We start from the raw sequence: 10500 nt of genomic DNA on the forward strand, positions 1-10500 counted from the left end.
TGCATCTTGTATTTTAAGAGCCAGATAAGTGAAGAACATCCCCTATGGCTGCTTATATATATTGAGTTACAGCTCATTATGTGGAGGTGAGGAGCTGGTAGCCTACAGCACTTTCAGGCTCTACATACCATAGTGGTGAATGAATTAGGTGGTCTCTTCCTGTGATTCACCAACCCTTAGGCATACTGTCATGAAGGAACAGGAGGAGAGATTATTTAGGTAAATAGTGGATACCGTTTTAATTAAGGAGACGTCCATGCTGAGGCATCCCGATCGAGATTTGAGTCTCCTCCTCGCAGCTCAAAGAAATTTGATAATCGGGAATTTGGCTTTGAAAGCAGCCCCCTACGTTTCGCTGAGTGTCTATAAAGAACGGCAGTCCTCGGCGTAACCAGGCAGAGATTGATTCATCTCATCGCTCATTACTTTTATTGCCAACTTCATAGCCTTTGATTGCACAATGTAAAAGTGATAACAACACTGCAGGGCAGCAGAATGACTCATCAGGCATTACTGCTTGCTGTTAGCAAAGTCTTTTCTATTTACCTAGGTGCTTATGCGGCCTTCATCTCCATGGTGTTTGAGTGCTTCCCAAACAAATAAACCCCCGTCTCTATCCCTGCTCCCTCTGCAGACCCAGCTGGAGCCCAGGGATGCCTTGCAGCAGCCTGGGGAGCTGTGGGGTGAGCTGGGACCCACTGCCGTGCCCCAGGGTGCTGAGATTTGTACACCACAAGGCATGTCCCGTCCCCACCAGACCCTGGCGTCTCATCAATACGCTCCCCCAGCAGAGAGGTAAACATCCAAAAGACATAGTGCCTGTTGGTGGCACTCACAAACATAAATAAAGACTCCTTAGATTTTTTTTTTTAGACAAATAAAACTTGATGCGCTCAAAAAATTCCTTCCTTGGCACAGATTTCGCAAGGTGGAAGGGAGCCAAGCTCAGCTCCTGGCTCACCGGACAGTAGGTATGCCTTGCACCTTGTCCCAGGATAACAGCAGAGAGAGCAGTGCATTTGCCAGAAGCATGGGTCTTGGGGGAAAACTGAGGGTGGCAGCGAATGGGACAGATAAACACAAATCTCCTCTACATGTGGATCGTGACTGCTCCAGGATGTGGCTCAGAGCGGGTCTGGAGTGGGACCAGAGAGCCCACACACCCCACAGCAGGGCTGCCAGAAGGGCAGGTATTAGACATGTTTAACTTGAGATTGCACTATTTTGAGATGCAAATTTTCCCAAAGGCCACAGCTGAAAAAGGACTCAACCTGCTATTCTAGTTTATTTTTCATAAAAGGCAGATTTTATCCTTCATTTAAAAATGCACAATATTTCTATGCTGTCATTATCTTCATACCTATGTGGCACGGATTAATAAGTTTCTAACCAAATTTTGTACCTCCCCAGACTCTAGCCTTTGCACAGGACTAGAACCGTGTCTGACCTTGTGATGGACTGGAGGAATCTCACAAGGTTGGTCTCAGCATGGGGTCCCATTCGAGTCCTTGTGGGCAACGGGATGTGCAGGATCCCATAGACCTGCACAAGGACCGATGTCACCCAACTGTGCTGCTGCAGAGCCACCAGCGGATTCCTGCTCCCTTCCCACTCCAGACATCAAAGGAAAACGTAGATTCTTCGTCTGCAGGAACAAGATGATCCTGAGATGTCCAGGCCCTGCGCAGAGGCAGTACGCTACCCTAAATTATAAAGCACGGGGAAACAACTGTTTTGGTTTGGTTTTATGAGAAAATTGAGTTTGAGGTTATGGGAATTCCGTAAGGGACAATGTCTCACAGTAGTAAAAGATTATAAAACTGAATTACAGTTCAAACCAGTAAGTGTTACATTATGCACGGAGACACGGAGACTGTAAAGCTTAACAATACACCAAAGCCGCCAACGCTGGAGCAAGGCGAAGGGCCTCCTTTTACAATCCGGTTTAATAGCGCCTGACACAGAATGACTAATAATGTTAAGCAACACAGAGCGGACCATAAAACGCTGCTATATGTAACATTTATTATCCCATGTGCTAATCTTCATATCACATTATTTCCTCCAATAATGGTGATATCGCGCCAACTGCCCCTTCGTTTGAGCTCATTATTTCTTGGGCTCCCTTCCTCCACCAGGACCGTGGCTCGGGCTAACAATGCCCTCCGGGTCCGAAGGGGAAGCAGAGCGTTCCCGTACAGCCACAGCAGGGGAAGTCTTTTTTCGGCCCATCTGACTGGCCCTTTCCTGCAGTTGTCTCTGATTTCTCCCTCATGCCGTTACGAGGTGGTATGAGAGATTTCCATATAATAGCACAAAGAAATCCCTCATTATCACGAGTCTTTCCGGCACTGACCACTGCTCTGTTTTGGCCCCCTGTTACATGTTTTTCTCCTTGTTCTCACTCGCCCATCAGCCAGGTTCCCACATTTGCATCTCTCTTGGTGCAATCTCTGCTCTAACACTGTACAACATGTTACTGCTCTTAACTACGAGCTCTTACCTTCTACAAATTAAAAAAAAAAAAAAAAAAGCCTCTTGTCATTATTTTGTCACACTTTCAGATTCCACTAAATAACTAATTCACGACAATAAACCTCCTGGTTGCCATTAAAGGCAGGCTGCCAAGCAGTTCAGATGCAATCTTGCGTTATGCTGTTTTTATAAAGGTTTCCCAAACCCGAATGTGAATAGACTTGGGCTTTGTGACTTAAAGCAAAACATTTGCTTAATTTTATATTAAAAAATATTACTACCCGGAGCTGGAAGTACAAATGTAATGATTTGGGGCTCTTATGCCAGCACAAACAAACTTTTTGTGCAGTTCATACGCAAACCCAAACGTCTTTTAGCCTGCATGGACTACATTAAAACAACATCACCCCAGTCCTTCTTTGTGTCTCCCCATCTCCCTCTGTGTGTCCCCCACTGTCTGGCCTTACGTTTCAGCTCTTGGCACAGGATCTATTTTTTTTTTTGTTGTTGGTGTTGGTTTGGGTTGGGTTTGGCTTTTTGTTTGTTTGTTTAATTATTATTTTTGGTGATTTGTGCAGCACCTAGCCCAACAAGGAAGGGGAACGATTTGAATTTGGCATTTGAGACTGCAGTGGGTGCAAGCATCTTCCCTGCAGCCTGTGCCAGGGAAACAAGGCCCAGGGCAGGAGGATGGAGTAACGCTGATAAGGCAGAGGGAGGGGAGCAGGGCCCGTGGCGAGGTCTGAGCAGCCTGAAGTCCCCGGTGGGCTGAAGGTGCTGAAGTGGTTTGGAGCAGCATCAGCATCAGCGTGCAACCTGTGTGTTGGGAAGTTTCGTTTCGGTGAGCTCAGAGTGTGTAAAACCATCCCTCACGTGTCCGTGCACTCTTGTTTATGGCTTTCATCACAACACCATCCTACTGGCCAAGAAGGAATAGTTTAGCAAGCTTTTTCTCCCACTTGTGTATTAACCAATACATTGACTCATGGATCCCTGTTCTGTCCGTCTAATGACAAAACTCCACGAGTCTTTGCAGATTTCATGCAATAAATGTGGCAGCCATTAACTTTCCCTCCTGTTGGGCACTTGAGAAGATAAAAATCACCCCCTCCTGCTGTAAATTTCTGCTATAAATCCACAGATGCAATTGCACACAATCTAATTTCTGGCTCCTGGGCCCACATTCATCCTTGTCCAACTATTCCTCTTGACTGAGCTGATTAGATTACAGACAAGGGCAGGCTCTCCAAATGCAAGGTCATGTAGCTTAAATTAAATCTAAAGGAGCTACGGTAATATATATAATAGAACTTGGACATCTTTACTATTAAAGAGGTGCGAAAAAGGCACTCAGCTGGCTCCACTTTGGGGTCATTTGGCCTTGAGAAGTGTGGGTGGCTTGGTCCTCCTTTGGAAATCCCCCGGGACTTAGTTCCCAGATATGCTCGTACTCTGATCGTTCCCAGAAAACAGGTTTCCGGAGCCATTTGGTGTATCTGCAGGTACTGTATATCCTGCAGGCGACACGCTGTCCTCACCACTGTCCTTGGCCATCAGAGCGGGAGGTAACGGGGTGGATACTGCAGTAATGGTGCCTCCCATGGTGGCTCCTGGGAGCGTAGCTCCCGCTGCAGCTTGCTGTGCACACATCTGGAGTGCAGGGTACAGCACAGTGTGTGACAGCGCCCCGGACGCAGAGCAAGTAAGCCTGGGCTGAAATCCAGATGCTTCGTTCATACACGGAGGTTTTTGTCTGCTGCAAAGCAGGTTTAAAACCTGTGCTATCTTAAAAGGCTTGCTAGCCTGGTGTATCATGCAGTTATTTCATCTTGCAAACAAAGCAGCTTGTGATTTTCTGGCTATTGTTTTTTTTTTTTTTTTTTTTTCTTTTAGAACAAATGGATGATGGAGTTGCACAATATGTGACACACGCTGCTTATTTACCAGGAACATAAAAGGCCCCTGTTTCCCAACATGCAGCGTGAACTGAACATGCTTCTGTGCTCAGAGTTCCCAGCCTTGGTCTGGCCAGCCAGCAGCCCAGGAGCGCTTCCTTGCCACTGCTTCTCTGGCTCTTCCTCACCTCCAGTGTTTCTGCTCTTCCTCCTCACTCCACTGCATTCAGCCTCACCCAGCAAAGCATTTTCACCAGGAGCCCATCGATATTGTCATACAATATTGTCATTGTTAACAAGCACTGGGAAAAAAAAAAAAAAAAAAAAGAGAGAGAGAGAGATTTCATTCATTACAATGAGAATAAAGTGATTTGGCAGAACTAGAGCAGTTTGAACTGAAAGGCCAACCTGCCAAAGCAAGGAGAACAGGGGCAAGAGTGGTATGGAAAGGGTAGCTAAGTTGCATTTTTCTAAGCTGATCTATCCACACAGCCAGGAGAAGCAATTCCTAAAGCAGAACAAATGTTGAATGCTGGTGCATTTCTGAAACATACCATCATCGGCTTACAGCTCAAAAAAAAAGAACTGTTCTGGGTATTTAACTGGGAGCAACCAAAATTCTAGAGCAGGATGTGAAATCCTGCCTCCAGGTAGGAACTCATGCCAAATGAGAGCTGGGCTGCTGCACAAGGAGTAGAGTAGGAGCTGTAACTGTGTCTTTGCTAAAATAAATGGCATTAGCACTGGATCAGCAGCCCTGCCAGGCACTGTGGCCCAGCCACCGTGGCCCAGCCACCACAGCTGAGCTGTGCATGGGGTGTTGGGGACAGCTGCTGCCACTATTTATCTGGCTGGCATGCCAGAGTTGCTCGACCTGGTGGGGTACTGGTGTAATCAGGAGGAGGGATGGTTTTCTGAAGTCCTCTGATACCGCCCTGGAGTGGGGAGACTCCAGCCATGGAGCCCCAGGTTACAGGTGCCTTTTCTTCTCTTTCGCCTCTCTTTTGACACCAGTTATGGATCATGCTCAAGGTTTTAAAGCCACAAAACTCACAGAAGAATGTTTCTGGGTCATCCTTCACACTCTGGCCAGTCACATCAATGAAAATCCCGAGCAAAAGCCATCTTTTCGTTTGTTCCAAGTGTAAAGGTCAGCCTGGATGAGGCTAGGGAGACAGCACAACACACACTGCCAAAAGGAGAGAGAGGTTCAACCCCAGTGGTTCATGCACAGGTGGCTTTTTTAAATTATTATTTATACCCTTCATGGGATAAAATGAAGATGCACATCTTGGGAACAGCTGGCGGTTGCTGATGCATTGCTTAATGCCACGTCTCCACTACCACATCTTGCCAGCTCCAGCCCAGCCAGCTCGACTCCCACCACATAGATGCAACTTAAACCAGCATCAAAGTCCTGCACCAGACAAGCTCTGTGTGTCTGGGCAGATAGGACCTGAATAGCCCCATTCAGTTTCCGAGAATGCTAAAAGTTCATCCAAAATATGCCTTTTATCACACACCAAACGCATCCGTGTGAGCATTTGCTGGCAGGAGTTTGACTGCTGGCATCCCCGTGGATGCAGGATCACAGTGTCACAGAGTGGTTGAGGTGGGAAGGGACCTCTGGATCCACCTGGTCCAAGCCCTGCTCAGGCAGGGACACCCAGAGCGGGTTGCTCAGCACTGTGCCCAGACAGCCATGGCAGAAATGATGGAGATGCCCCTGCCCAGGACACACTGGCTAATCTTTATGTCCACATAACGTGATCTGTGGTGCAAGGTCCCTGGTGTCGGGTCTGGCACAATATTCTCAGGCTACCTTGAGTAGAAAAGCTGATTCAGCTGCTGGTGTAATTAAATGAAAAGGGCAAAAGTGTTCCCTCTGTGTGCATTAACTGTTTCCGTCGATGGGCTGGCAGGATTTCAGCTGCTTCGCCACATGGGAACAGCCTTTGGAGCTCATGCCCCTGCCTGTCACGGGGTAACGCACCCCTGATGTCGAGAGCAGAGGAGTCCAAGCTCCTCTCTTTGGTCACGGTCCTGTTAAACGAAGCAAACCTCCATGGCAATCGAAGGGAAGAGAGCAGTGAGTGCAAGGACCAGCAGAAACACCTTGGAGCTGGGCTGGAGCAGGTCCTGGAGGCTTCCTGGGGGAAACCCAGCAGGGTCTTAGCACAGCCTCAGGAGGGGAGGCTGGGGACAAGGGAAGGGCACCAAGCACCAAGGGACTGAGCCCTCCAAGCTCTCCAAAAACCAACCCCCAGAGCCAGGCAGGCTGCGTGGGCACATCTTGGTCTGGGAAATCCCAAGCCTTGATCTGACAGCCCAAGCCACCGGCCCGGATCAGGCACTAAGTGTGCACAACCCGCACAGCTTGACAAAATGCAGCCCAGCTCCAGTAGATCCCTGCTGAGATCGTGCCGATGGAAACGGGCTCAGAAACATTCCCGTTTGCAGCCCTAAATCCTCGATCAGCTGCAAAGCAAACAGTTTGGTCTCTCAGGCCAGGCAGTTCCCGTCGTGCCACAGCTCCTCCTGTTTCTGCCAACCCCTAGCACCCACCCAGCTTGACTCGGGTTAAGGCTGGTGGGACAGGACAGGTCCTTTCCACATAAATCTTAGACCTGGCTTGAGCCCGCCGCGAAACGGTGGTGATTTATGGGGGATTAACAGATCAGAGTGGAGGAATGTAAAGAGGTTTAGGCTCCGTAAGTGGGACGCTTAGAGCTGGGTCACGGAGAATTTGATTCAGACTCAGGACTCTTGCATGGTGTGCAATAAAAAGGAGAAGGGGGAAGCATGCCTTTCACGTGCCCCTTATAGCACGGAAAGACCTTCTTCTGTGTTGTAGTCTGAAGAAAATTACTCAGGCAAGCTTCTGTGTGACGCTGTTTCTTAGTTCCTGAAGGCCTCATAAATGTAACACTAAAGGTGCGCTTATTTTTGGTTTGTTTTTATTGTTTTAGTTGTACTCTCACAACAGGTGGGGGGATAGGATGGTAGGGAAGGTAGAAAAGTCAGGAGGTGGTGAGTTTATGAGAAATTAAGGGTAGTGCAGTCAAGAAAGGGTTAACAGCTCATTTCTATGGGGATGAAAACTGAGCCCCCCGCCAAAAAAAAAAAAAAGAACTAGGAAAAGTGTGTCTTTTCACTCAGGAGAGGGGAGCGAGGATCAACCTCCCCATGCCTCGCTTGGATTTTTCTCTCGTTTGCAACTGTGATTCCTGCGGCGCAGCCAGCAAGCGCCGGCCGCTCGCCGAAGCTCAGAGCTTAAATCCCAATCCCCAGGCTCAAAAATCATCATCTCCTCGCTGTGCTGCCCAGCAGCTGCCTTCTGCTGCTGGCTCAGCCTCCCGCAGCCCCCCGGGCACGTCGCAGGCCCCGCACAGCCGCAAGGCCGCGGCCTGCCCTCCCTCGGTGCGTGGCGGGGAGGGCAAGGGAGGACATCAGCCCGGCAACCAAACCCCGAGCTCCAGAAGGCCGGGAGAATAATTACCGATGGGCTAGCTCCCGTAAAGTTGTTGGGGATGATGCAAGCTGGTGCAAAAGAATATACGTGTCAGAAGTCCTGACAAAGCCAGTGGTCTTACAGGGGTTGCTCATGTGAACTCGATTACGCAGAGCTAGGCCCTACTTATTGTGTAACATTTACTTATCGTGCTGCCCCGTATTAGAATACTCTATTTATCCAACTGGGGATGAATATTTCTTACGTGTTTCGCAATAAAACTTCAAAACACTAACAGACAGTTCTCTTCCAGAATTACACCTTTTTTTTTTCTTTTTTTTTTCTTTTTTTTTTTCCGTAAGGCCAAAATTCCCTTTAATTTCACCAACTACAAGACAGAAGAAGAGCAATTAAGTTCAACCATGCACACTTTTTAATGTGGTTTCAGGGGGTTCTTTAATGTTGGTAAGTTAGCAGATAAGCCATGCATCCACCCATCCACTTAATTGCAGGCCTGCTACCTCCAGTCGCTCTGTTTTTTAATTTAATTTGCTGCCCAGTTAGAATCTGAAGAAACCTTTGCCATAACACGCCTACCACCCGCATCTTCTACCGCCTTAACTACAAACTTCCAGAATGAGCACTTCTTTACCTACTTGCAGACACTGCAAGTAGGTTTATTTTATAGCACTTCCTTCAACTTCCTTCATCCTTACCAAGAAACAGCACTGCTGTATCCTGAACTGCGAGCAGAGGCATATATGTTATGTCAGAGGGTTAAATGATTACATGTCCCCTCCATTAAATATCATCAGTACCGACAGCGGTGATCAGGGATTCTCACTTGACTTTGCCTCCAGGTGCACAATGCAAGACCCTTTCAGAAGCCCAAGTCCTCAAGGCTGGGGTGGGACTGAGGAACCCTGAACATCTCAGCCTGGACAACTTGATCCAGGTTCATGTTCATCTGAAATCAGGGAGAAAGCCCAGGGAAGGCTTGGGAGAGCCAAGCAGAGAAACCCATCTTCCTGGCAGCAGGCCCCACGGCTGCCTGAGCAGGGCAGCACTTCTATTTCCAGTTGCTCTATTAATTGCAAATTGTTCAGACAAGCTTTATGGGACAGTGGTTTTTCAAGCCATCCTTTAGTGATACAGCGACGTGTGTTTGAATGATAATCTTCCACTCACTGTGGACTTTTAGCAAGGTTTCTTAAGGGGATGTTAGCAAAAGCTTGAGGTTGGTGTGATGCAGGGTGACACATTCATCATGGAGATGCAAAGGTCTGTCACTGCAGTGTAGCTTTTTGTGTCAACTGAAGAAGACAACCGTCGCGTGGATATTAGAAAAGAAACAGACTCAATTATGCACAGGGCTCCTCTGGTCACGCTCTCTGTCACTGCAAAAATTGTCAGGGATCACATATCCGACCCAGAGGGCAGCAGCTACAACTTGTTAAAATGTATTTCACTTTACCCAAAAGAATATTATTAATATTAGTATAAGTCATTAAAGAATGATGGGGCTGGAATGAGGTGTCTGAAAGAGCTGAGCAACGGACTCTCCGCAGCGATACCTTGTGCAGAAAGCTGCATTTCTGCCAGCGCACGGGGAATTTCTGCTATTTCGCACCACTGTCAGCAGAGTCAGAGCAAAGCTGAGAAAGGTCTGCGAATATCTGGCTGACGAGAGGCAGTCATGAAGGGTTTTTTTTCCCTCCTGCATCAGCAGCTCCTGGGGCACTAATGCAAAATGAAATGAAAAACCCATCCGGGGAAATCCAAACAGCTTGGTGCTTCAGACTTTGAGTCTGCACCTGTACAAACCTTGAAGCAGCATCACTGCAGCTTGTACTTGGTCCACTGGGTCTGGGCGTAGAGCAGGAAGGATTAGGCACAGAACTGGATCCAGCAAACAGCAACGTAAACCTCAATTTGCCTGAAGAGGGGGCAGGGTGGGAGATGCTGCAAGCCATGTGAGATGCTGCTGTGACAAACTTCAGCTGGTGTCACTGCTGGGACGTGCAGAAGGGACTTGGGGAAGGGCTTTCATACCTTCACGGGTCATGCTCCATCTGGGAACAACCTCACTGCTGGGTCCTGGGGTGGGAGAGGAGGAAGTTCTTCAGATATGGCCCTGCGGGCACATATTCCAGAGGGGGCAGAGAGGTGCCCTGCATTGGGAAAGGTGCACGGTGACACCAATCTGAGAGAGGGCAGAGTCGTCCTAGCCCTGGCCCCCTTGCTGATGCTGGAAAATCTTGTCACCTCCCAGGTGAGTTTCCAACATGGTGCACATTTGGGCCTGACCGTCAGGAGCCAAAGCCATTTGTGTGCCTGGCACCCCCATGCACAGGGCCTTACGTGCCCTGCAAGGTGCCTGGATGGGACCAGTCAGAGGCAGACAGACAGACAGACACGTGGGACCGACCAGGATCTCAGGTCCTATGGCCTCAGCTTGGTCTCACCAGGAATGTAGTTAGCGACCTCAGACCGTATCACTGCAGTTTCTATTTGCCAGAAACCCTTTCACTTTCAGGCTTTCCCTGCCACTGAACACGTGCTTCTTCTCACCCAGGCTGTGAAAGGGGCAATGTTGATATTCCCCTCCAGAGATGACTGTGAGGCACACCTAAGATTTCAGGGGTATTTGGGTGCCCAACACCTTCTGAAGACTTATGC

General features: G+C 48.5%; 1 long non-coding RNA gene across 1 annotated transcript; it reads right to left on the reverse strand.

Annotated features, from left to right (window-relative positions):
• Nucleotides 1-1040: 1040 nt before the first annotated feature.
• LOC308192229 lies at nucleotides 1041-10079 on the reverse strand. The gene is made up of 3 exons (XR_013948657.1): nucleotides 9874-10079; nucleotides 9646-9757; nucleotides 1041-4672 (listed from the first exon to the last, which is right to left on the reverse strand). It is a non-coding gene; the product is annotated as an uncharacterized lncRNA (long non-coding RNA).
• Nucleotides 10080-10500: the final 421 nt, after the last annotated feature.

Source organism: Anser brachyrhynchus (assembly GCF_964034855.1).
Source record: "Anser brachyrhynchus genome assembly, chromosome: 1".
Classification (NCBI taxonomy): Eukaryota; Metazoa; Chordata; class Aves; order Anseriformes; family Anatidae; genus Anser; species Anser brachyrhynchus.